The sequence below is a fragment of the Grammomys surdaster genome, unplaced genomic scaffold (genome assembly GCF_004785775.1).
Source record: "Grammomys surdaster isolate TR1022 unplaced genomic scaffold, NIH_TR_1.0 205, whole genome shotgun sequence".
Taxonomy (NCBI): domain Eukaryota; kingdom Metazoa; phylum Chordata; class Mammalia; order Rodentia; family Muridae; genus Grammomys; species Grammomys surdaster.
Genome location: NW_021604650.1, coordinates 6,171,690 through 6,195,174, shown reverse-complemented (window position 1 = coordinate 6,195,174; position 23,485 = coordinate 6,171,690). Strand labels below are relative to the sequence as shown.

The 23,485-nt window shown below is 50.9% G+C and overlaps 1 protein-coding gene across 1 annotated transcript in view; it reads right to left on the bottom strand.

Annotated features, from left to right (window-relative positions):
• The window catches only part of Osbpl5 (oxysterol binding protein like 5), a 53,713-nt gene extending 43,971 nt beyond the window's left edge, over positions 1-9,742 (bottom strand). The window contains exon 1 of the mRNA XM_028771176.1: positions 9,657-9,742. The gene's annotated coding sequence lies outside the window, so the exon portion shown is untranslated. The remainder of the gene's footprint in view (positions 1-9,656) is intronic.
• Positions 9,743-23,485: the final 13,743 nt, after the last annotated feature.

Genomic DNA, 23,485 nt, shown 5'->3' with positions numbered 1-23,485 from the left:
GACAAAATTGTGATGTGTTTACGGGTACAGAAGACTATGATCACATCACAGACACACAGGCAAGGCAATTCAGCACCACAGGCAGCAGTGGGCCCTGTGCTATCACTGTGGGCCCTGTGCTGTCACTGTGGGCCCTGTGCTGTCACTGTGGGCCCTGTGCTGTCACTGTGGGCCCTGTGCTATCACTGTGGGCCCTGTGCTGTCACTGTGGGCCCTGTGCTGTCACTGTGGGCCCTGTGCTGTCACTGTGGGCCCTGTGCTGTCACTGTGGGCCCTGTGCTGTCACTGTGGGCCCTGTGTTATCACTGGCTCCATGCAGACCCCGCAGTCCATTAGCCAGACTCCACCCTTCTGGATTCTCAGGGCCTCAGGGAAGGTCAGGCCAATTTTTTGGTTTTTAATTAACAAACTGTATTGGCCAATTAGAAATGCTGGAAGGCCTGGCAAGCATCTGTGGGAACAAGCCTTTATTCTGCAAGCTGGGATTGGGAGGACCACACTCCCTCTAATATCTTCCCTCTAAATGGATAAGAGGAATTGGAGTCTTCTCCGATAATAGATGAATGCTTGAGGTAGATAGAGCCCCCAGGGCTAGGAGAGTCAGGACTGCACTCCAGCAGGAATGCAACCACATCCCAATTCAGTGGTGATGAGCACCCCTTAGCCACCTATCCCTTAGAAGATCTTTACAGATGCACCTAAGGATACCTGGACACAGTACAGACAGAATGGAAGCAAACTAGACTTTTCCACACAAAGCAAGGCAAACAGGAGCCTCTGTAACCACAGAGCAGAAACCAGCTGCCCAGGCTGGGCAGCACTTTCTGCAGCATCTGAGACACAAGCAGAAGGAAGGGGTGAACAGAATGAAACCACAGCACTCTGGAGGCTGAGGCAGGAGGACTGCAGTGAGTCCCAAGCCAGCCTGGGCTCCAGAGTGAGACCCTATCTCTAAAAACCAGGACAAACAAAACAACAACAGGTTGAGACTGGACCATGCATAACTGGAGCCAGAGACTAGTGTGCCCTCATGACGGATGGTCTGTCATTCAACAGCAAAGGCCCTCAAAGGAGGTCTGGGAATGGCTACAGGGACACTGGAGCTGCAGTCTCTGGGGAAGGTGCTGCAGCTGAGGGACTGCACAGAGACCTTTCTCCCTCCCTCAGCAGCATGACTGACCTCTCAGAACCAACCTGAAGCAAATATAGACAAAGATGATGTCTTGACAAAGCTGGCACACTCTGACTCTCGAGGCTAGCACGGCTTCGATTAGTTTATGTGGTTTCTGTGTTTAAAGCTTTCACAATGTTTAATTATTAATTGATGTTTTTATTAATGAAAGGAAGTGCTTCTACACATTCTGAGAACCCATGTCATCTCTAAACAAAGCCGTGTCCTGGCTGGGACCTGCACTCACAGTAGACCTAGTTCCTGCTCTTGCCAAATCTTCTCAGCATCCCTACAACCTGGCAACATGACAGCCCATTTCACAGATGAACAAGAGAAACTGAGGTCTGAACACTCAGTGTCACTCGGGATGGGAGCGTCATGGCTAACCATTCAGAGTCTATATGCTTCGGTGCTCAGCAAGACCCCTAAACTACACAGACATGTCACACAGCAACCATGGGACACTTGATAGCTAGAGAGAAGAGTGGGCTCCACTAAGCTTGGATAGACAGAAGTTGGGACCAGCAGCAGGGAGATCCTAGCTGAGTCGGTGTGTCTAACCTTTGACATTCAGATAGGACATTCTCATCGGCAAAGTTCACACTAGAGAACGACACAATTGAATTACAAGAACAAAACAAACAACAGCAATAACAAAAGCCAAGCTCATGCCCCACTCCAAACACAATATTTTAATAAACTTTATGCTTTTGTCTTGGGCTATATTCATTACAATCCGCAGCTTAATGAGGCGCACAAGCCACAGGTTAGACACCCCCGAAAGAGAGATAAGGGAGGCCTATGAGATGGCTAACTTGTTAAAGAAAGGCACTTGCTTGCCAGCCTTGTGACCTGAATTAAATCCCTGGAATTTACATTATAGAAGGAAAGGACCATCTCCCTCAAGCTGTCCTCAGACACTATAGCATGTTTCCTCCCTGCCCCCCAAAAGTTTGTTTGTCTTTTCCTTTTTTTTAAGGAAGGAAAGGGCTGGGTGTGGTGGTACACATCGTTAATCCTAGAAACCAAATGGCTGAGACAGGCAGCGCTCTGAGACTTCAGGACCAGCCTGGTCTAGATGGGGAGTGCCAGGACATGTAGTGATACTACCCTGTCTCAAAAAAAAAGAAAAAGAAAAAAAAAGAAAAGAAAAAGAAAGAAAAAGAAAGGAAGGAAGGAAGGAAGAGAAAAAGAAAAAGAAAAAGAAAGGAAGGAATGGGATACTGAGTTAGACTAATGACGGTAATGACGGGCCACCCTGAAGCAACAGGCTAGCCTCCACTGATGTGGGTGACTAGAAGATATGGGTGATATGAGTCAGGTATTGGGTGCTGAGCCCACCCCAAACATCTCGCATCTACTACGCACTTGTTGGGGACACTGGGTCAATATCCCAGAGACAGGGACAAGCTCTTCATCCAGGGCAAGACATCTAAGAGGACAGAGAGATGCAGGCAGCAAGAGGCCTAGCTAAGCCACTGCCATATTCGGGGCAGGTCCACAGAACCATGCTAGTTAAATAGCCACATGGCCACCAGCACTAGCTCCCCTGAGTCATACTGAAGGAAGTGGGGTAAGGATGGCTGTGCCCCTGGCTACCAAAGACCGCACACCTTGATCCCCTACATTCAATTGAGACTACAGGAAAAGTGGCCTAGGCTTCTCAGCTCAAGTTCTCCTGGGAAGGTGGGCACTGGTTATGGTGGACACCATCAGGGAGGGCTTGTACTGGGAAAGAGTCCACTGGGATACAGGGAAGAAAAAGCAGCAAGGATGTGAGTCTGACCACCTAGATTCATGGAGCCTGGACTAGTTGATACTTTTAAGCAGCCCACCCAAGCCGTGCATGCACACTAATACTTCTCCTCAGGTGTCAGTCATGGGAAGTCCTCTGTTCCCTTTCCCCCAAGACCCTCAACAACAGCTTACCTGCTTGGCCATTGGCAATGACTGACAGTGGCCACTGAGATGAGACCAGCAGCTAAGCCCTGCCCAAGCAGCCTGACCCTTGGGGTAACATGCTGGGGTTGAATTTCTGGGTCAAAGCAACAGCCTCTTTACATCCCAAACTCCCCATTAATATGTAGCCAAATGCCCTCCTCTTCCCAGAAGCCTCGCCTGCCCTTTGGGGACCTGCTTTCCAGGGACTTGTCATTCTGTTGCTATTCAGAGGCAGAATCTAGGCCTCTCAGCAGCTGGGGCCCACGCTTTCCTGCAGGTGCCAGGCCCAAATTGGAAACCTAGCATAGCACCACAGTGGGTGAGGGGTCCCTTCAAAACTGGCCGCTCGGTCCCTCTGCCCACAGAGGTCAAAGGATGCCACAGGACATCAGGTAAAGGTTTGTTGCTCATACTGGTACCTGCTTTTCACAGCTGCTTCTGTCCTGGTCCAGGGACTGCAGGACAGTAGGGTGGGGCTATGGAAAAGTGGGCTTTGTCTCCAGTAGCAGGTACATCAGCCATGGGGAAGCCACACAAGGCTGGAGAAGCCAGACTTGAGTGCTGAGTGACGCTGACTATCCATCTGTCTGTGCCAGTGTGTGAGCCAGCGGGAGGAAGGAGTAAGAAGCAGCTTTCAAACTCTTTAGAATAAACAGAAACTTCTGTGCATAAAATATGATGTGACTCTAATGAGAGAAAATGGCGTAAGGAGCAGTTCGTGTGTGTGTGTGTGTGTGTGTATGTGTGTGTGTGTGTGTGTGTGTGTGTGTATGTGTGTGTGTGTGTGTGTGTGTGTGTGCGTGCTGCACTGTGGAAAATCTCTGCTTGCAGAAGTTCTTGCCTGGAGATCATGTGCTTACGGGAGTCCCTGGATCTGCTGGTTAGGGGGCAGAGTCAGGTAAAGAAGCCTTACGACTAGAGAACTCGATGCTGGCTGAAGGTAACCTTGCCTTCCTATTAAATGAGAGCTGGGGCATCAGCAGCCTCAGTTTACCCAGGGAAGCTTGGAAAGGGCTGGAGAAACAGGGATCAGGATCAGGCATGTGGAACTCTGGAACAAGAGGGTAGCATCTAAAGACTCAGAGCTGCCAGGCCCTTCCCACAGCCAAGTCTTCCCAGGGGACAGGGCATGCTCCAGAGGCCAGAATGGCCTGGGAACTGCCATCATGCTTGTCTGTCATCTTGGATTCTGAATACCAGCCCTGTTACCCAGATCTGGGCCAATGAAAGGTCTGGTTCCTAAGCAAAGGGCTGATTGGTAGGCAAATGGGGATCAAAGATAAGAGCTATCACAGTTCTCTAGGCCTTGGATCAGGGGGGGTCTCTCTGGACCTGCACCATGTGAGGAGTCTGTGTTCTAGGATCCCAGCTCTGTAGGTGATGGCAGGCATGCTGTAGACACTGGGGTCCAAACAAGCCCCCCCAAACGGAATCGCTGTCTTTCACAGGCTGGTATCCACCACCCACACAGACAGCTCAGGACAGCTGGGACTGAGGCTAAGGTCATAAGCAGAGAGGGAGCTGTAAAGGGAGGGGTTGGCAGGTCCTGAGTAGAACCAGGGTCCACATGGGATTCCACCTGCAGAAGGCCCATGGTGACAGCAGGGGGGAGTGCCAAGGGGGATGATGGCTGCAGGGTGGACACCTTTGACTGGGATTTTAAGGAATATGAAAGTCAGTCAGCACATAATGGCTGATATTAACCAATACTGGGGACTTCACTTGAGTCCAGCAATACACACAAGGACAGGCAACTTGAAGACAAAGGCCCATCATGGTAGAACACTTGGGGTACATAATTTCTGTAAGGTTTCCATGGCCAGGCCTCTCCATCCACTTATCCTATCCAGACCCCTGTGAGTCTCAGAGCCCAGGAATAGTACCAGAGATCTGACTGGCCTGGGTGGTTCTGGAATTTGGGACTGTGGCTGGCTGGAGAAGCCAAGGGTGGTCCAGAGCTGAGCAGCCCCTCACTGTCCTGGCTCACCCTTGCAGAACAAGGAACACAGTGCTACTTCAGTCCCTGCCCCTCAGGCTGAACTTCTGAACGAAGGTGACTTTCTGATACAGCTGAGCATGAAGTTTGTCCTGTAAATGGGAAACCTGGCCTGCCTTCTTCCCCCTGCCCTGTGCCTAGTGATCATCCCCAGGCTCCTCTACCACTGTACTCAGGGAAGCAGCACTGGCTATGGTCTATGGACCAGAATCTGGGAGGTGGCTTTCCTCCTAGCCTGAAAAAGAAGGCAGAAGGCAGGGTTCAGACAGGAGTCACCTCAGCCTGTGAGTGGAGACCACTTCCCAGGCCTGATCCTCTCTTAAGGGACCTGAACTCTCTACACTGCACTCACCCAGAGAGTATGCAGTCTCCCAGGTTGGGTGTGAGAACCTGTCCCTCAGCTGAAGGGAAAAGAGATAGGCCACCAAAATCTCTCTGCATTGTTTCTACCAGGTCTTGGAGGCCTGGCTTCTTCCTATGCAGGTGCTCTTTGTGCCCATTGACCCCTGGAGAGTTGGTTCAGTGACTTTACAGGTTTCCAAACTTCTTAGGCATTTGTCTAGGGAAGGTGACTTCACACCAGGCCAGCAGCCTGTGGGCAGGAGGCCTCTTATGTCTCTACCTAAGTTATGAACCCCGATGAGGTAACTCTTTCTTCTGTCTGTCTTTGAGGGAGGGGCGACAACCACTTGCACATGCCACATAGGGATACAGGTGTCTTCTGCTCCAAGGCCGATCTGCAGGAGCCATTCTGAATTCAGAGGCTGGAGGCTGAGAGGGAAGAGTCACACATAATACCATAGTAGGCCTCCTACCTCCTGATGCTGGGAAGGCAGGGGAGGAAAAGGCAAGACGGGCGGTTGGCTCCAGACCTGCCACTTCTGGGGATTTCCTTTCTAATCTCATACAAGTGCTGAAGGCTGACTGTGTGCCAGCCCCTGGGGATTGAGCCTAGAGATCACAGTCTGACAACAGACAATGATGCTAGGTGACAGCACCCTTTCGTAGATTGTCTCTGGCCCAACTGTTCTCTGAATATTTAGACATCCAATTAAATAAATCAAGATAATTTCAGATATAATTACAAGCTGTTAAGAAGGAAGCATGAACGCTACTGAATTTAAAACAGATACTTTAGGACAGGCACAGAGGGTGTCTGGAGAGAAGTGACACCTTTGGTGGAACCTGGATCAGATGGAGCTTGCCATGATCAGATCTGGGGGAAAGCTGACCAGAGAGTACAGCCAGTGCAAGGTCTTAGGGTAATAAAAACAGGCGTGTGGATGAGTCCTTGGGAGTGAGAAATGGGGCAAGGTGAAAGCAGAAGACAGGGACCAGGCGTAGCTCCCCTGTGACCATGAGCTTACCCAGAGACCCGCGGTGAAGTTCAGGTTACACACACACACACACACACACACACACACACTCACACACACACCTTTGCATCTTAGCAGTGCTGGTTATGGAACCCAGAGCATCACAGACTTGGAGTAAGTGCTCTGTCTCTAAGTCCAGGTGTAGAAAGGCTGCTCACTGTCTGCTTGTTGGAGGACTAGGTAGGTGTGATAGGAAGGGAGAGCCTGTGAGCTGGGGAACATTGATGCCCCATTCAGGAGCTGGGCAGGTAGGAGGCTGGGAAAGTCCTGTGAGGCTTGAGCTTAGAGCCTGAGTGGCCATTGTATATTCTAGGCTCTTCTGCACTGGTCAGTCGATAATGGTCAGCCAGGCTCCTGCCTTGAACTATAAAGGCTTCCTCTTATGTCTCAATGACTTGGATAACCTTGGTAAGGCTACACTGACCAGGATGACCCTAGGGGTCTGATTGGGTGGCTCCCCAACCTTTCTCAATGGTTTTCAGGCCCCTCCCATCCCACAGGTCTGTCATCACCCTCATAAGGATCCCTCTGTGGGCCACATCTGTCTCAGATCATCTCTTCATCAGAAGGTATGAAGATGCCCCAGCTAGATCTGTAGACAAAGAACTCCAAGCTGGAGCCTCTGTTTTGCCATAAAGGCATCCCAACCCCTGTCCTGATGCCATGACTGATGCCAGCTCCCTCAGCTGGCATCAGAACAAAGCAATCTGCTTCTCGTGTGTGCATGCTCCTGAGTCCAAGCTTGGAAACTGCAATGAAAAGACAATCCCAATGGGACCCCATATCCAAGGCCTTTGTCCTTGACCCCAGCGCAAAATTCCCTATCTATGTATACTTCTCTAATGAGTGGTCAGTAAACCCTTAGGGATTTGGGCAGGTTATGAATTCTTTATCTTTGAGCTGAAACCTCAGTAAGTCGAAGGAAGATTCACACAGAATAGTAGTTTTCCTACAGGATAGCCTTCAATAGTGACTGGACATCCCAGGGCAGACAGTATGGCTTTTAGTGGACAGCCTGTGAAAAGGCCAGCTTCATTCCCTGCCCCACCCAGCGCTGAAGGTGCTCACCTGGGCTGCATAGCCAGCCCTGCAAACAGCCTGCAGTGCTCCAGGGAGGCATCTGAACTCAATAGTCCCCCCCGTGCTTGAGGTCATTTGTATCTCAGAGTCAGAATTCAAGCTCCCAGGCCTCACCGGGAGACCCACATATTTCCAAAAAGCAGCTCCACGCTCCAACCCATCCTTTTCTTGAACAATAAATGGGAATGAAGGTAGGACACACCCCTACTACCTTGAGTAAGCTCAGCACCCGTGTGCCAGGAGTGGCGTGTGCCTACTTGCATGTGGCTGAACCACAGATGGCTCAAGGCCCCACTACAGCTCCTAGACACAACACTCCACAGCACGTGCCATTTCTGTCTCTCCCCCAACCCCCGTGCCATGCTGGATCTCTACTGTAGCTCAGAGAGCTTCTTGAAAGAAACCTGGGTGACAAGGGAAACTGACCCTGGACATCTTCAGCATAGCAGACACAATCAGGGTGTGGGGGAAGGGATGCCTTAGGCATCGGCAGAGAGCCCAGAGCCAAGCTTGGAAGGACTCATACCCCTTGGCTGGGAAGGAGAACCCCTCTGACATCCAGGATGTGCTGCTGCTGGGGTTGGGCCATAGCACAGCAGTCTCCCTGAGACAAGGCACAGCACTGTGGGGGAGTAGCCTCACCCAGATGCTTCACCCTTCTCTAAACACTGCCTGGCGAGGCAAACCAGACAGACGCAAACACTTCGTTCCTTGGCACCCAGGCCTGGTGTTAAAAGGCCCCACTCTGCTGCCCCATACACGTGCAGGCAGACAATAGATCTGCAGTCAGGAGTCTGAAAGGGACAGCCAGATGTCACCACCTGCCACCCAGATCACCCAGATTTGTCTGACACCTGCAAAGCTCTCTGTGCTCCTCTGGAACCCCACCAAGTTCAAAATCTCAGCAAGCACCCTCACCTCCATCACCTCCATCCATGCCGCTGCTTGAGCAAAGCTATTGGGGCCAAAAACATAGTAAGGCCAGACTGCCTCTTGGCTGTTATTGCAAGGGGGAGGGGGATGACAGACAGACGGATGACGGAGACACAGAAAACAAACTCAAAAGTGTAATATCCACCCCAAGGGTCTTTCTCACTTTCCCAGGCCCTGACACCACCACTTCTGCTCCTGTGACCTGACAAAGGTGTCTTGCACAGGCTGGAGTCAAAGGTGGACACATATAGGGATCTTTAAGTATAGACAAGTGGGTGACAAGTCCCAGGGAGAGAGCCCAAGGGAGCAAAAGACCAGAAATTCAAATCAGTGGTTCTAGTAAGCCAGGCCTAGCCTGGCTCAAGGTGGGTGAGGGGTGAAGAAGCCCCCCTTGGCCCTGGTTGGGGGTGTCTACCCACACCCCTAGGAGCCACTCTCAACTGAGATCAGGGGCTTGGACCTAAAAAGCCAGGATGTCTGAGGTGAGAGGCAAAGCCAGCTGGACCTGTGGCTGGGAGGGGCTCAGGTCCTACCCCACCCCAGTCGCAGACATCCTCAAGTGCAGCTCAAGTCATCTGGACAATGCCAAGCTCCCTCCCTTTCTTTAGGGACCCAGTCCTATGCGAATCCACGGGTGGACAGAGTCCAAGGGCAAGATGGGTCAGCAGTCACTTGCTCTGCGGACCCTGACGAACCATCCCGGGAATCAAGCCAGGGAACTGAGATCTCAGACCCAAGATCTTACAGGACCTCTTAGACACCTCTTCCCTGCTATTGCTGGGCTGGGGTACAGACTCCTCCACTCCCAGGGTCGGAGGCTGCCAGACCCTCCCACCCGTTCGCCTAGTCCTGACTCCTTTTAGCCTCACCAAGTGGGAAGCGGGGCTGGGCATGCCGCACCCACACGCGGGCCCCACCCGCCACCCAGAAGTCCTCCCTCCACTCGGACTCCCCAGCCAGGCGCTGTTTCTCATATACCCTGCTGTCAGGGGCTACTCGGATGCATCCAGGGTCTCCCCCAGACCAGCCCCTGAGGGCTCCCCGACCCCCCACGCCGGCTCCGTGGCCCTGCAGTCTCTCAGGCCTGCTGAGTCCCCTCCTGGCCTTCCCCGGCCTTCCATCAGCCCCATCCTTCCCGGTCCCCAGCAGCGGATCCTACCGTGCTGGTTGCACTCAGTGCTGGGGCCAGGCCGGGCCGCGCTGGGCCCGCGAGGGGCTCAGCTGTCGCTGAGCAGCAGGAAATACCAGAGGGCTGATCCAGGCGAGGCGGAGCGAGGGAGCGGAGGGCGGAGGAGGGAGGAGAGCGCGGCAGACGCAAAACCCCGGGTGGACCAAGGGCGGATCGGCTGCTGGGGAGGCGCGCTGGGGACCCAGTTCCTGCCCGGAGCCTCAGCCTCCTCCCGGGTGCACGCTGGGAGCATAAGAATCCTTAAGTATAGACAAGTCGGTGGCACCTGCGCGCCAGGGCTGGGGACAACGCCCCACAATATCCAAAGGAAGGGAGGGTGGCGGTAAGCAGGGCTAATTTTGGGAGGGGTCTTCTATTTGAGAAGCATACCTGATTGCGGTGCTCCCTCCCTTTCCAGAACACAAGAAGATCCCTGGAAACCAAACCCCACTGGTCTTGTCCTACCGAGGGTCGCCATCCACGATTCCCACTACACTTCTCTCAGGATGCCTTAGCTGAGAGTCTGACTCTTGAGGCTGGAGAGATGACTCAGGTTAAGAGCATATGCTCATCTTTCCAGAGGACCAGGGATCCATCCACAGCACCCAGGTCAGGCTGCTCACAGCCACCTGTAACTACAGCTCCAGACCGTCTGACAAACTCTTTTAGCGTCTGCTGGCACCCACACCCATGTGACATCACACACACACAAATAGAAATAATATTTTTTAAACTGATTATTGTGAGAACCAAGTCCTCCGGTGTGTCTACCATCCTTTACCACTCCCCAAGAACTTTTCAGACTCCTCGATCCTCCTGTATTTAGAAGACAATTTTCTAATTTTATACCACCCATAGGCAGAGGCTGATCTTACGGGTCTCCAGCCACAACCCTCAACAAGAGGTTTTTTTAGGGGTATGTGGAAGGGTTCTTCCTGTAGAGTTCTCAAGGGCCACCCAAGCAGGGAGTTTGGCCTGAGTCCTCCAGACCCCTGGAAGGGTGAAGAGGCTTTCCCAATAGAACCTTCAACCTTAGGAATACCGGTGCAAGTGTGGGCAGAGCCCCAGCTGATTCCCACATTGTTAGTGGGTGCTGGACAGCAGATGTGCTTCCAGGCTATGGAAAACCACTGCTGCTAAAAGCCAGGGCTGTGATGCAAACCTGGAACAGCCAACTTCCAGTCTCTGTTGAACTCTTGTCTGCTCAGCCTCAGCCATGCATGCCATCCCTGCTAGACAGGGGCTAGCTAGGGTTCCACCTGGTGTGCGAGTACCAGCTTCTTGTGCACAATCGAGGAGGTCAGGTGGGCTCATTTATCATGGGACCATCCCTACCCAACCCAGTCACCTGGCGAGGCCTTCGGATGCAGAACTGCTCAGACAAGATGCTCAGGGCCATGGTGGAACTGCCTTCTTGAGATCTGGGGGACAGCTCTGCCCTTCCAGCCGGATGCGTAGCCTCACAGAGGGAGACCAGCCTGCCTGCTAGGTCTGCCCCAAGCTCAAACAAAAAGCTGGGTGTGGCTGCTAGAACCCAATAAACCAGCAGTTGCTAGAGCTAGTCCTCTGGGGACTCAAAGAAGAAAACAAGGCCCCTGCTCCCTGGGGCAAGGTCTCAACAAAGTTGCCTTCACTTGCCATTGGAATATACATTATAGGAGCCAGATTACTGGCCAAATGGGGGAGGGTTGTGTGTGATAACAGGAAGGGTGAGCTGAGGAACAGAGTCTGAATGAGATTGCCCCAGTGCCAGACGGTCAAATGAGGACTGAGGAAAGCTCCACCTGTGTGGCTCAGGTTCAGGTACATAGCTGCAGTTAGGTTTCTCAGAAATCACCATCCTGCTCCTTGCAGGGCTGGGAATCTTGTGAACAAGAACAGGCTCTAATCTTGCTGCTTCTGAGCAGGGCTCTGTCACGCAGAATCTCATACCTTCAGGTCTTAGTCTGTCTGTTTTGTTTAAGACAGGCTCTCATGTGGCCTCAAATTCACTATGTAGTGAGGATGGGCCTGAACACTAGATCTTCCCACTCTACCTCCCAAGTCCTGGCACTGCAGGTATGTGCCACCACACCTGGTTTTGTGGGCATAGAACCCAGTGTCTTCTACATTCCAGTCATACGATCTACTAACTGAACCACATTCTAACTAAGTTGTCCTTCTGAATGGACCTCCTTCTCCTTGACTGTCAAATGAGAAGCATGTGTGTGGTGGAAGGTAGAGGAGACAAGGACAAAGAGTCTTAGCGGGGCTGTGCAGGGGTCACGTGGCCAGGGGCACACTGATGAGTTCTGGTGCCTAGGAAGGCCTTGAGCAAGTTTGTACAACTCTCCATGCCTCCGTTTCCTCACATGTAAGTTGTGATGAGGAGAGTAGCTTCCACCTCCAGCTGTGCAGGGAGGGACATCGAAGTCAGTGCAGCCCAGGCAGCGGGAGCAACAGGTGGCAGAGTGAGGAGGCTATGCCCTTGGTGTTCATGGGATGGATGGCCAGGGCGTCCAAACCGGGAGAAGGGCAAGGAGGCTGGCAGGTTTATCTTGCCTGGGTGATATGTGGATTTTGGTTTTACTTTGACTGAAGTGAACTAGATAGGGATTCTGGGAAGAGCAAGAATGGGCTTATTTGTTTGTGTGCGCAAATGGAGGCCACAGGTCGTCCCCAGGGTGGTTCCTCAGGTGCTGTCTACTTGGGTTTTTGAGGCAGAGTCAGTCTCTCTCTCTCTCTCTCTCTCTCTCTCTCTCTCTCTCTCTCTCTCTTTTTTTCGAGACAGGGTTTCTCTGTATAGCCCTGGCTGTCCTGGAACTCACTCTGTAGACCAGGCTGGCCTCGAACTCAGAAATCCACCTGCCTCTGCCTCCTAAGTGCTGGGATTAAAAGCGTGCGCCACCACCACTTGGCGAGGCAGAGTCTCTTATTGGGACTTGAGCTTACTAATGAGGCTGCTTGGCCAGCAAGCACTCTGCTTAGCAATGCACGGATTACAAGTGTGTGCCAACACGCCTGGCCTTTAAAAAAAAAAAAAACCCTTGAGTTCTGGGGTTCAAATTCAGGTCCTCCTGTTTGTCACCACATTTTAAAGTCACCATTTTATCAACTGAGCTGTTTCTCCAGCCCATTGATCTTATTTTTGTTTAGAAAAAATAAAATAAAATCTGTCCCTACAGGAGACAAGCATGGCAGCAGGAGACTGGGATGTGGCTCTGTAGTGGAACACCTGCCTGGCATTGGTGACCAATAGTCCCATAAAAGAATGGAACCTTAACCAGTCTTGTATAAGAAGGCCAGGTAGCTAGAGAGATGCCTCAGTGGTTAAAAGCACCTGTTGTTCTTGCAGAGAATCCAAATTCCTGAGTTCAGCTCACATTGGTTGGTTCAAAACCTCCTATAACTTCAGCTCTAGGGGATCTAATTCCATCTTCTGGTCTCCCCATGCAGCTGTATTCATAGGCACAAACACACACACACACACACACACACACACACACATCAATGTGCACGTGCACACACACTTGTATGTTTGCACACATTCACACACTACTAAAAGTAAAATAAAATCTCAGCACTCAAGAAGCAGAGACAGTTGGGTCTCTGTGAGTTCAAGACCAGCCTGGTCTATACATTGAGCTCCAGGACAGCCAGGGTTATATAGTAGAACCCTGTTTGAAACAGCAGCAGCAACAACAACAAAACAAACAAAACAAAACAAAGCAAAATAAATATTCAAAAAGGAGAGACTGAGGTTGACGAAGACTCAGGCTGGGACCTTCAGGATAGGAAGAGAAGTTTCCAGTCTAAGGTGGGGGGAGCTACAGTGTCTAGGATGGAGTTAGGGTTCCAGGTGGCTCCCCATCCCAGCCAGCTGGCTTTGATCTGTTTGTGCTTCAGTTTCCCTATTTACTTTGAAGGTAATACAAATATGAACTTCAAGAAGTGCTAAGACTCTGTTGGGGTAACTGAGGGCACACGTTTTCTATGTCAGAGCACCTTGTCAAAAGATTTGGGGCTTGAGGCTCAAGGGTAGTCACTGAGGTAGACTGGGTTTTTTTGTTTTGTTTTGGTAAAATATTTATTCAAAGAGTTACTAACACCAAAGACAGGCAGACAGAAGCAGGGTGGGGCTCTGAGGAACATTCAGGTCCCAATGCCACAGATAAACAGCACTGTGGGGTTTCTGATGAGGCTTTCAGGCCCACAAGGGAGAGCCATTTCTCTTCCTACAGGTCTCAGGGGAAGGGGGATTTTTCATGGAGTTGGGCTGCCTTTGGTTTCTGGTGGGCCAGCACAGGAGAGGAGGGGATCTTTCCCTGCAAGGAATGAGCATATGGGTGCACCCTCTGTATGGCTGGGGGATGTACCAACCCATAGCCCTATGAAGGTCTGGGGTCTGGCAAGTTGAGCCTGTAAGTGTCCTGGGGGCCTTCTGCCTGCCTTTCTCTCCTGGAATCCTGCACTTGGTTATCTTAGGGGTGCAGAGTCACAGACAGGCTCTGTGTAGGGGCTTGCCATTTTCTTTACAGAAGAGAAAGGCTGCTACAGATGGGCGTGGCCTAAGTCAGAGCCTGGTCTGGGTTCTTTCTTGTTGTAATTAATTTTTGTGTGAGTTGCACACACAAGGACTGCATTTACACCATCTCCACTCTGGATTTGCACATTTGTCTTCTGCAACATGCCCTGTGCTTGACCTTATCTGCCAACCATAATCTCCTCACTGTCAGAGCTCTTTCCTTCACTCCGGGAGTCCCCTTTCCCTGGAGTGTATTCACAGCAGATGCTCAGAGTGACTGAGAGCTTCCTGACAAAGAGGTACAAAAAAACCCAAAAAAACAAAACCACACCCAGTGCCTGCCAGGCCTGCCAGTGCTCACCTGTACTCCCACCACTGGACAGACCAACCTGGGCTACAGAGGGAGACCCTGCTTCTAAAGCAATAAGAGCAGAAATAGAAACAAGCATAAAAAGCTAACCAAATCCAACCATGTGTGAGAATACCATGCCCATGTGGGATCACACACACACACACACACACACACACACACACACACACACACACTCCAAGTGTCAATGTCTGGCACCATCACAGCACACTGAGGAAGAAAAGCCACACGGTCCTCATGGTCCTCCCAGTGGGATCAGAGCGAGCACTCAGTAGAACTCAGGGGTTGGAGAGAGTGCTGGTGATTAAGACTGCATACTGGCTCTCTGTCCTCAGTGGCAGAGCAGGATGATGGGAACACTGTCATCCTTTGGAGAGCATCGAAACAAGACGCACACATCTTGCTGCTGCCGAGGCTCTGAGTAGACCTGTAGCAAACATGGCTGCCCTGCCAAGCACCAGAGAAAGCTGAAAGCATAACCGGAGTGTCGTGGCCAAAACACTACCAGGACTGGGAGAATGAGGCATCTAAACCTGTCTGTCACAGATTAAGACGTGGATTCATGAAGGATCACCACCTAAGCCAAAAGGTGTAGGATCTAGTTCATCTTGAGGATGTCAACAAACAGTCATAAAATAAGTGCTCTGGTTTCAAAAACAGTTATAATAATAATAATAATAATAATAATAATAATAATAATATATAAAGCCAGGCGGTAGTGGTGCATTTAATTGCACTTGGGCTTGGGAGGCAGAGGCAGGCAGATCTCTGTGAGTTCAAGGCCAGCCTGGTCTACAGAGCCAGGTCTAGGATAGCCAAGGCTACACTTTGAAATCATGTCTTGAAAAAACAAATAAATAAATAATTTAAAAAGTGTATACTGTTATTGCAGAGGACTCAGATCTAGTTCCCAGCATCCACACCAGGAAGCTCCCATCCACCTGTAACTCCAGGCATGTGAGAAAAGCCACACCTAATACCACAGTTGACAGTTGAACACCAAAGCTTTCTCCATGGGCCAGGACCAGATCGAGGCTGTCCAAGGTCTCACTGCTCCCACTTGGGGGTCCTGGTCAGTTCCATGGGACAAGAAAAGGGTGTAACCAGTGCACACCCTCAGCACTGCAAAACTAAGCACAACACCCAAAACTTCATGGGCAGAGACTGGTGCTCAGGGGAAGTGACCTTGCCCGGCATACAAAAGCCCTATTGTCTCACTTTATTTTCCTGTTGCTATGCTAAACACCATGACCAAAACAATTTAGGGAGGGAAAGGGTTTGTTTGGCTTGCAAGTCACAGTCATAAAGGGAAGCCAGAGCAGGGCCTCAAGGCAGGAATCCAGAGGCAGGAACTAAAGAGCAGACACCATAGAGCAATGCAATTACTGGCTGGCACCGTGGCTTGCTCAGCCTGCTTTTTTATACAACCACGGATCACCTAATCACTGTGGTGCTCACCTGACACAGCGGGCTGGACCCTCCCACATCAATCATTAGTCAGAATATATAATACCCCACAGACTTGCCCAGAGCCACTACGGTGAAGGAAATCCCTCAGTTGAGATTCCCTTTTCCCAAGTGACACCAGCCTGCGTCAGTTTGACAAAAACCCTAACCAGCACATCTGGCCTCCATCCCAGCATAGAAAGGAAGAAAGAGGAGGAAATGAGAAGAGGAGTAAGAGGAAAAGGGGGAGGAGAAATGGGGCAGGAGGGGCAGCTAGGCACACCAGGAAGGGAAATATGACATTGCCTCTGTTTGCAAGGAATATATGCTTGGCCTGGATTACGGACACGGGAGTTTGTTTGTTACTAAAATGTATTGAGTTGTGTTATACCTACTACCAATGAAAACATTTATTTGTAAAAGACATGAAAGTAGAAGGGTGCTGAGGTAGGTGTGGGGAGGAAAGGCGAATCTTGTACTTACACACAATATTGATAGCATACACACAATATCACACATGCATACAATATTCACATCATACACACAATATCATACATACATGCAACATCATACATACACACAATATTAACATCATAGATACACACAATATTAATAAAAAACATTTTCAAGACCTGAGCAACCAAGCCAACTCCAAAAGGAACTCATTGTTTTATGCAAATAATGGATACTAATGATTTTTTGAATTTTATTTTAATTAGTATTGCTGTTGTGTGTGCATGCTGTGCAGAGGGTGCACTGTGTGGCAGTGTGTGTGTGTGTGTGTGTGTGTGTGTGTGTAGGTCAGAAGATAATTTCTTTCATCTTTATGTGAATTCCAGGGATGGAACTCAGGCTTGCAGGAAAGAGAGACAAACATCTTTACCTGTTAAGCCACCTCAGCTGCAACAGTTAAAAGAATTTTTTATGAGGTAGCTAGACCCAGAGAGATGACTTGGTGGTTAAGATGAAGCACCACTTTGCAGAGGATCTGAATTTGGTCCCCTGCACCATCACTGGGTGCAGCCCAGTGCACTTCCAGGGCATCCAATGCCATTGGCTTCTACAGGCACCTGCATTCAAATGCACACACATTCTCCTAATCATAATTGAAATTAAAAATAAATACTTTCAAAAAAAATAATTGCTAATACAGTTTTGAAAGAGTATAGTGGAAGGGCTTTTTGCCACTTGACTTAAGGACTCACCGAAAGCATGCAGGAATCAATTCTGTGCAGTATTAGTGTTGGTGAAAGAAAAGACGTAGGTTAGCAGAAAGGAGCTGAGGCCAGGAGTCCATGGGCCATTGGTTTTGGAAACAGATACAAAGACAGAAAAGGCATTTCAGTGGAGCAAAGGCAGGCTGCCAAACATAAGGTGCTGTGACAACTGGCCTTTTCTCTGCAGACAGACAACTTGGATCCATTCTGCTTTCGATTAGTAAAAGTGTCAGCCAAAACCATGTAAGGAGAATTTGTGTCCAACCTGTGGAGCTACTGGGAGGTGGTCAGACCCCCTAGGAGGTGGGGCTAGGACTTGCCCTTGAAGGGGCTCTTGAGACCTGCAGCCCATTAGTTCCTGGCAAATTGGATTGCAACAGTATGGCCAGATGGTGGAGCAACAGCGCCCCCACGTGTCACCGAAAGGAACCCCAAGTATGCCAAGTGGCTCTAGCCTTTGGAAAGCAGATTGGCAGTCCTCTAGGAGATTCAGCTGCTTCGTAGCACTGCACCCACCCAAGCAAACTGACATCTGCACAGAAACGTGTGTGTTTTCTATGGCTTCGTTCACAGCCGCCTGAGGCAGAAGCAAGCTGGCAATGTTTCAGTGTGACAGAAGAGTTCCAGGGCATTGGGCAGAGCAGACGTTCCCCCCCTCCCCCAAATGCTTTTCTCCACTCAGCAGCACGCAGGAATCTCATAAGCTCTCTGCAGCTCAGAAGAAGCGCAAAGGAATGTCTACCTACCAATAGTTACAACCAAATTTCTGGAAATTGCCAGGAATGAAAGACAGGTGACATGGTGGAACCCTCAAGACCCCAGGATTGGTCTTAGAGTATCCAGATTGTTCTGCAGTTGGACTGTGGTGGCAGCTACACCACTGTGGACTCACAGCCACACACTGTCAAAATGTTGTGTGTGAACTACCACCGTACCCTCATGTGACAGTTAGCTTTAAGTGTTAACTTATCACAACCTAGAATCACAACCTAGATCTCAGTGATGGACTGTCTACATGACAGCTGTGGTGACAGCTGTGGGGTGGGGATAGGGGTGGGATGGGGGCTGTGGGGATTTCTGAGGGGATTGTCTTAGTTAAGCCAATTGATGCCACACTGTAGGCAGTGCCATTCCCCAATAAGGAGCTCCTGGTCTATGTAAGACTGGAGAAGGAGAGCTGAGAACAAGCAAGCGAGCGTACCTGCATTTATTCCCCTGTACTCCTGACTGCGGCTATGATGGCTATGATTGGCTGATTAGTTGCTGCCTTGACCTTCCTGGTATCATGGAATATAAACTGGAATTGTAAGCTGAACTAAACCTCTCTCCCCTGAATTGCTTCTGCCAGAATATTCTATCACCACAGCAGAAATGAAACTAGAATAGCCAAGAATGCCACACTGAGGAAATGATGGAAAGAAACGTCAGCGATAGGGAGCTGTCTTCCAATGCACAGAGGGGTTGTGGGACGTGTACGCATATGCAGAGGAGCTGTGGAAACGGATACAAGCTGAATAGTTGGCAGTGGAAAAGCCCTGGAGGCCATTCTGCTCCAGGTCAGACCTGGCCCTGTCCAGAGCAAATTCCATCTCAGTAGATCTTGTGTCTGTCAAATCATCAGGCCCCACCTCTCTGGATGTGGGAAGGAACCACAGACGTTGGGACTCTAGCAGGCAGATCTGTGGTGGCTGTCTTAGGGCCTCGTGGAACAGGGAATGGGCAAGAGAGAAACAATATGGCTACTTGGCATCTTCAGTCTAACACTGAGGCCTCAAGCAAGCATACAGCAGGGCCATGAGTGTAGACTTATGATAGCTGGGTGAGGGACCTGTCAGCATAGGGGTTGCTGGGCAGTAGGTGTCAGGGGTGCTTTCTCCTGGGCAGAGAAACTCTTGGCTCTGGGCCTTGACAATCCCAGGCCCAGGTATATGGAAAGGGGAATGGGCGGTATCATGTCCTATTGGAGGCCATGTTAACCCCAAGACAGGCTAGTAGTCCAAGCCCTTGATGTCTTATCCTGCTAGCCAGAGAGGAAGGGATGTAGGTGACCTGGAGTGATGTAGGTGGGACTGTAAGGTTCAGAAGCAGGATGGAGGAGTGCAGAGGCCCTTCCTGAGCCTTTGTGAGCCCATGGCTCTGGCCTCAGATGGGAGGGTCCACTTCTTTCCTGAGGTAGAGGAGACACGTGGGTACATGTGAGAACATTTATGAGGCAGAGGACAGAGAAGAGATGGGGTAAGCATGTCATCCCTGGCTGTATGCAGGTCTGGGATAGGAACCTCAACCTCCATGTGCTTCCAGCAGGATGTTCTTGAGCTCTCTCTCTCTCCTTCTGCAGTGCGTGTATGTGTGTGCCTGTATATGCGTGCGTGTGTGTGTGTGTGTGTGTGTGTGTGCATGTGTGTGTATATGTGTGCGTGTATGTGTGTGTTCCAGATCAAATCAACCTCAAATGTCGTTCCTCAGGCACTGTTCACCTTGCTTTTGGTTTCTTGTTATCTTCAAGTCTCTTACTGGCCTAGAACTTCCCAGTTAGGCTTGGTTAGGCTGGCTCACCACTAACTCCTAAAGATCCTCTTGTCTCTGCTCTCCAACACTGGGGTTACAAATGTGTGCTACCATGAACAGCGTGTGTTCTGTGATTCCCCATACTTTCACAGCAAGGACTTTGCAAACTGAGCTCCCTCCCCAGCCTGGAACTTGGGATTCTTATATCTTCCTCCTCCTCCAACTCTAGCCCAAAAGATAACAGAATCATCTGGAATGATGGAAATAGGCTATAAGCAAAGTGGCCTGGGGTGGCTGCCATCAGCCACACACCAGTGCAGGCTGAGGGTGTGGTAGACAAGCCAGGAACTCACTTTAGCACATTTAAATGTCAGTTCGAACAGCCTCAGGTGGCCTGTGGTTACCAAGGCACACTTTGCTTTGTGACTGGGACCTTGGGCTCAGCTGGGGCACCAGTTTGCAGGTGGCAATGATTCAGAGTTGATACCGAAGATGTCCTATTACCAAAACTACGTGCAAATTTGACGAATCCCCATAGAGATGTATGCATTTTCCCAGAACGAGAAAAAGCCACCCTGACATGCAGGTAGGATCTTCTGGCACACAGATGCCTGGCAAACCTGTCTTGGCAAGCACGCACAACTGACTTTTGATAATGGTGTCGGAATGTTTCTGAGGGTTAGTTAGGCAATCTTCTACTAGAGAGGAACAGTGTTTGGCCACACGCTGAGGCCGCCCTGTTCTACCTGTCACACATAAATAAAACTAAAATAAACCTAAAAACCTTTAAATGAACTCTCCCTGGGGCTGAGTGGGGTGGGGCAGGGTGGCCCACAGTCACCCTGCACTTGACAGGGTTTCTTTGATCACTCTTTCCACAGGTTAAATGATTCCCTGTGTTTGTCACTGAGCAATGCTGTTGGCTTGCGGGCCCACTGGGCTTTGAGATCCCCAGGGAGCACATACATAGCATGTTTGTGTGGACTGATCACAGACATAGGTCCTTAGGCTCCGGCCAGGGACCCATCATGCCTGGTCAGGGGTGAGAGCAGAGAGCACCCTGACCCTGCACGAAAGGGCTTTGTCAACTTGTTGGGGATTGTCCTGCTGTTGGGCCTCTCTCTTCACAAAGGTGGGATGAGCTAGAACAATGCCAGAGGCCTGTGTGTCCTTGCTCTTTTTCACACACTTGACAAGGACGGCTGAGGTGAGATACGGTGCCGAGAGCTACAGGGAACCAGTGACAAGGACAAGTCCTAGGTCTGGAGAAATGCAGGGTTTCCTTGTCATAAAGCTTTGGCTCAGAAGCCTAGGGAGGCAAGTTCCATGTCTAGAAGGGTAGTGAGCATCAGCCTCATAGCTGGCCAGGGCCCAGGTGTGACAAGAATTTGACAAGGGTCAGGCACTGTACTGGGGAACACACCTGGCTGTGAGAGAGGCTGAGTTCTACCTTCCAGACTGCTGTCTGGGGGAAACACAGAAAGATGGGCTGCTAGTCTACCTGGACAGCTCTCCCTGCCTGCTGTCTCTCCAACAGCTGCAGTTCCTATGTCTCCCACCTCTTGTGGTACCAGGGAGCCTTAGCCCGAGGCGGTCTTGAAAAGTTCCTGGGTCTGGAGACAGAGCCAAAAAGATGTGGCCGCCACCCACTCCTAGAGCAGCAGGGTCTGGAGAAACAGACGCTGGTGTGACAAGGACAAATGATGGGCCATCCAGGATGGCTGTCCTCAAAAGGACAACTCCTGACTCAGCCAAGATGTGACTCTCACCAGATGGAGGTAGAAGATGGGGACAGAGCCGCAGGTCACCCTGGCACTGGGTGGCCTGCAGGTTTCTGGCTGGCAGGCCTTGGATGTCCTTGTCCCTGCTCTAGCTTCACCCTAGGGAATGTGAGGAGGAGGTGGGCCAGGGTGACCTGTCTTGTCTGACTCATGGAATGGGGAGGTTGGAGGATCCAAACGAACTGTATAAGCATGAGGCCTGGGGGTGGCGCTCTGGGTGGAGAGAAGCAACAAGCTCAATATTGGGAGATTGGGATTGTCAAGATCTCCCTATCCTCCATCCAGGTAAGATCTACTTCCTAGAAGCCACCAACCCAACCACACTCCCATAGTCACACCTGCTCCTGGCTTCTGTGGCTCACATAGGTCCTCTACCCCAGCCATGACTGCAGTCTCAGTGTAGAAAGGGGCCTTGCATTGGCCCTCATCAGCCCGAGGCTCCCAGGGGCAGCAGGTGGGTTTTCTCACTTGAGTGGCTACTGGCCTTGCTTCCCACCCTGCTGTGTCCCTTTCCTCCTTGGCTGGAAGCACAAGAGTTCTTGATGCTTTCCTCAGCCCAATTGCTATTCCTGTCCTCATCTCCTCCTGCCCGCCAAGGCCAGGAGCTGGCCAGAGACAAAGGATGTCGAGGAACTGAGAGCCTAGATCCCCAAGGAACAGTACATGGGGCCCAGCCTCCCAGGCACCAACAGGTGTCTGGATGGGGCCCAGCCTGGGGTTAGAGGCTCAGATCCAGGACTCATGTCTGCAGAGCACAGCAGGCCCCACTTTTCAGAGACAGCAGCCCCTGCAGCAGAGCATAGCACACAGTTCTAGCCGGCTCTTTCATGCAGCCCTTGTTTATGAGGTATCTCCTTATGGGGGAGATTGGCCCTGCTCAAGGACATTTTGCTAGTGTGTCCTGTGGACACTGTGCCTGGGGTCCAGATGCCATGTTACCAAAATTCTGAGGCCTCAGCTGGATGTGGTGATGAATGCCTGTAGTGCCAGAAGAGAATCCAGAGTTCAAAGTCAGCCTAGGCTATACACCAGGATTTCAAGACTAGTCTAGGTGACACAAGACTCCCCACCTCACCAGAAAAAAGACAACAAAATTACAACAGCAAAACAAACAAACAAATGAAGAAACAAAAATCTGCACTTCCAATTTATCCATATGCATTGTCACATCAAAACTAGTGGTGTTTCAGTGACCTGACCACCATCCTGGCCAATATATAAACATCTGTCTCACTATACACCCAGCAAACAGCAGATACCTGCAAGCAGTCAGTTCTGAGAACACAGTGGTGGCCACGACTGCCATCTGAGCCTAGGTCTGGAGAACGTGACCCTACCTCACACCCTGCCGAGTCTGCTGCCACCTTGCTGACCCTGCCTTGCTCTCTGCCACTTATCCTACATTTGGGGGCAGGTGCAGGGGGTGGGGCTTCATGCAGAGCCGATGAACAGCATCTATGGCAAACTTGGGACTTGCCATGTCTTAGTCTTCATTTCCCTGGATTGACCCAGCTCTATCCCAGCTACTGATCTCAGGGCAAGCTCAACTCATAAAATGGAGTAGTTCAGCCAGGGGACTCTCCCTATGGCTTCCTTGGGTCCTTGACTGGTCACTAGGTGTCAGGCACTGGACCTGCCAGCTTGTCACCTGAGAATATGCCCTGCTACCTGGGGCACCCCATGGCTCACTAGAGGGGCAAAGAGGCAGGCAGGAAAAGGTAGAGACAGACAAGGGGGGCAAGGCATCTTTCATCTGGGACTCCACTGCCCTGCATTGGCCCTGCCTGGTCCTCTATTGCCTGCCTTGTGTGTCGTCATAGGAACGAGTAGAACAGCAACTAGTGGAGTTGAGGAATCTTTGCTGTCCAGTCTAAGGGAAGGATACAGTAAGGACGGCTCAGTGATTCAGGCCTGGGAATGGACTATGCCCTGGGGCTGGAGAGGGTCACAGAGTTGGGAAGCAGTAATGACTCCAGCAGCTAGACGGGATAGCC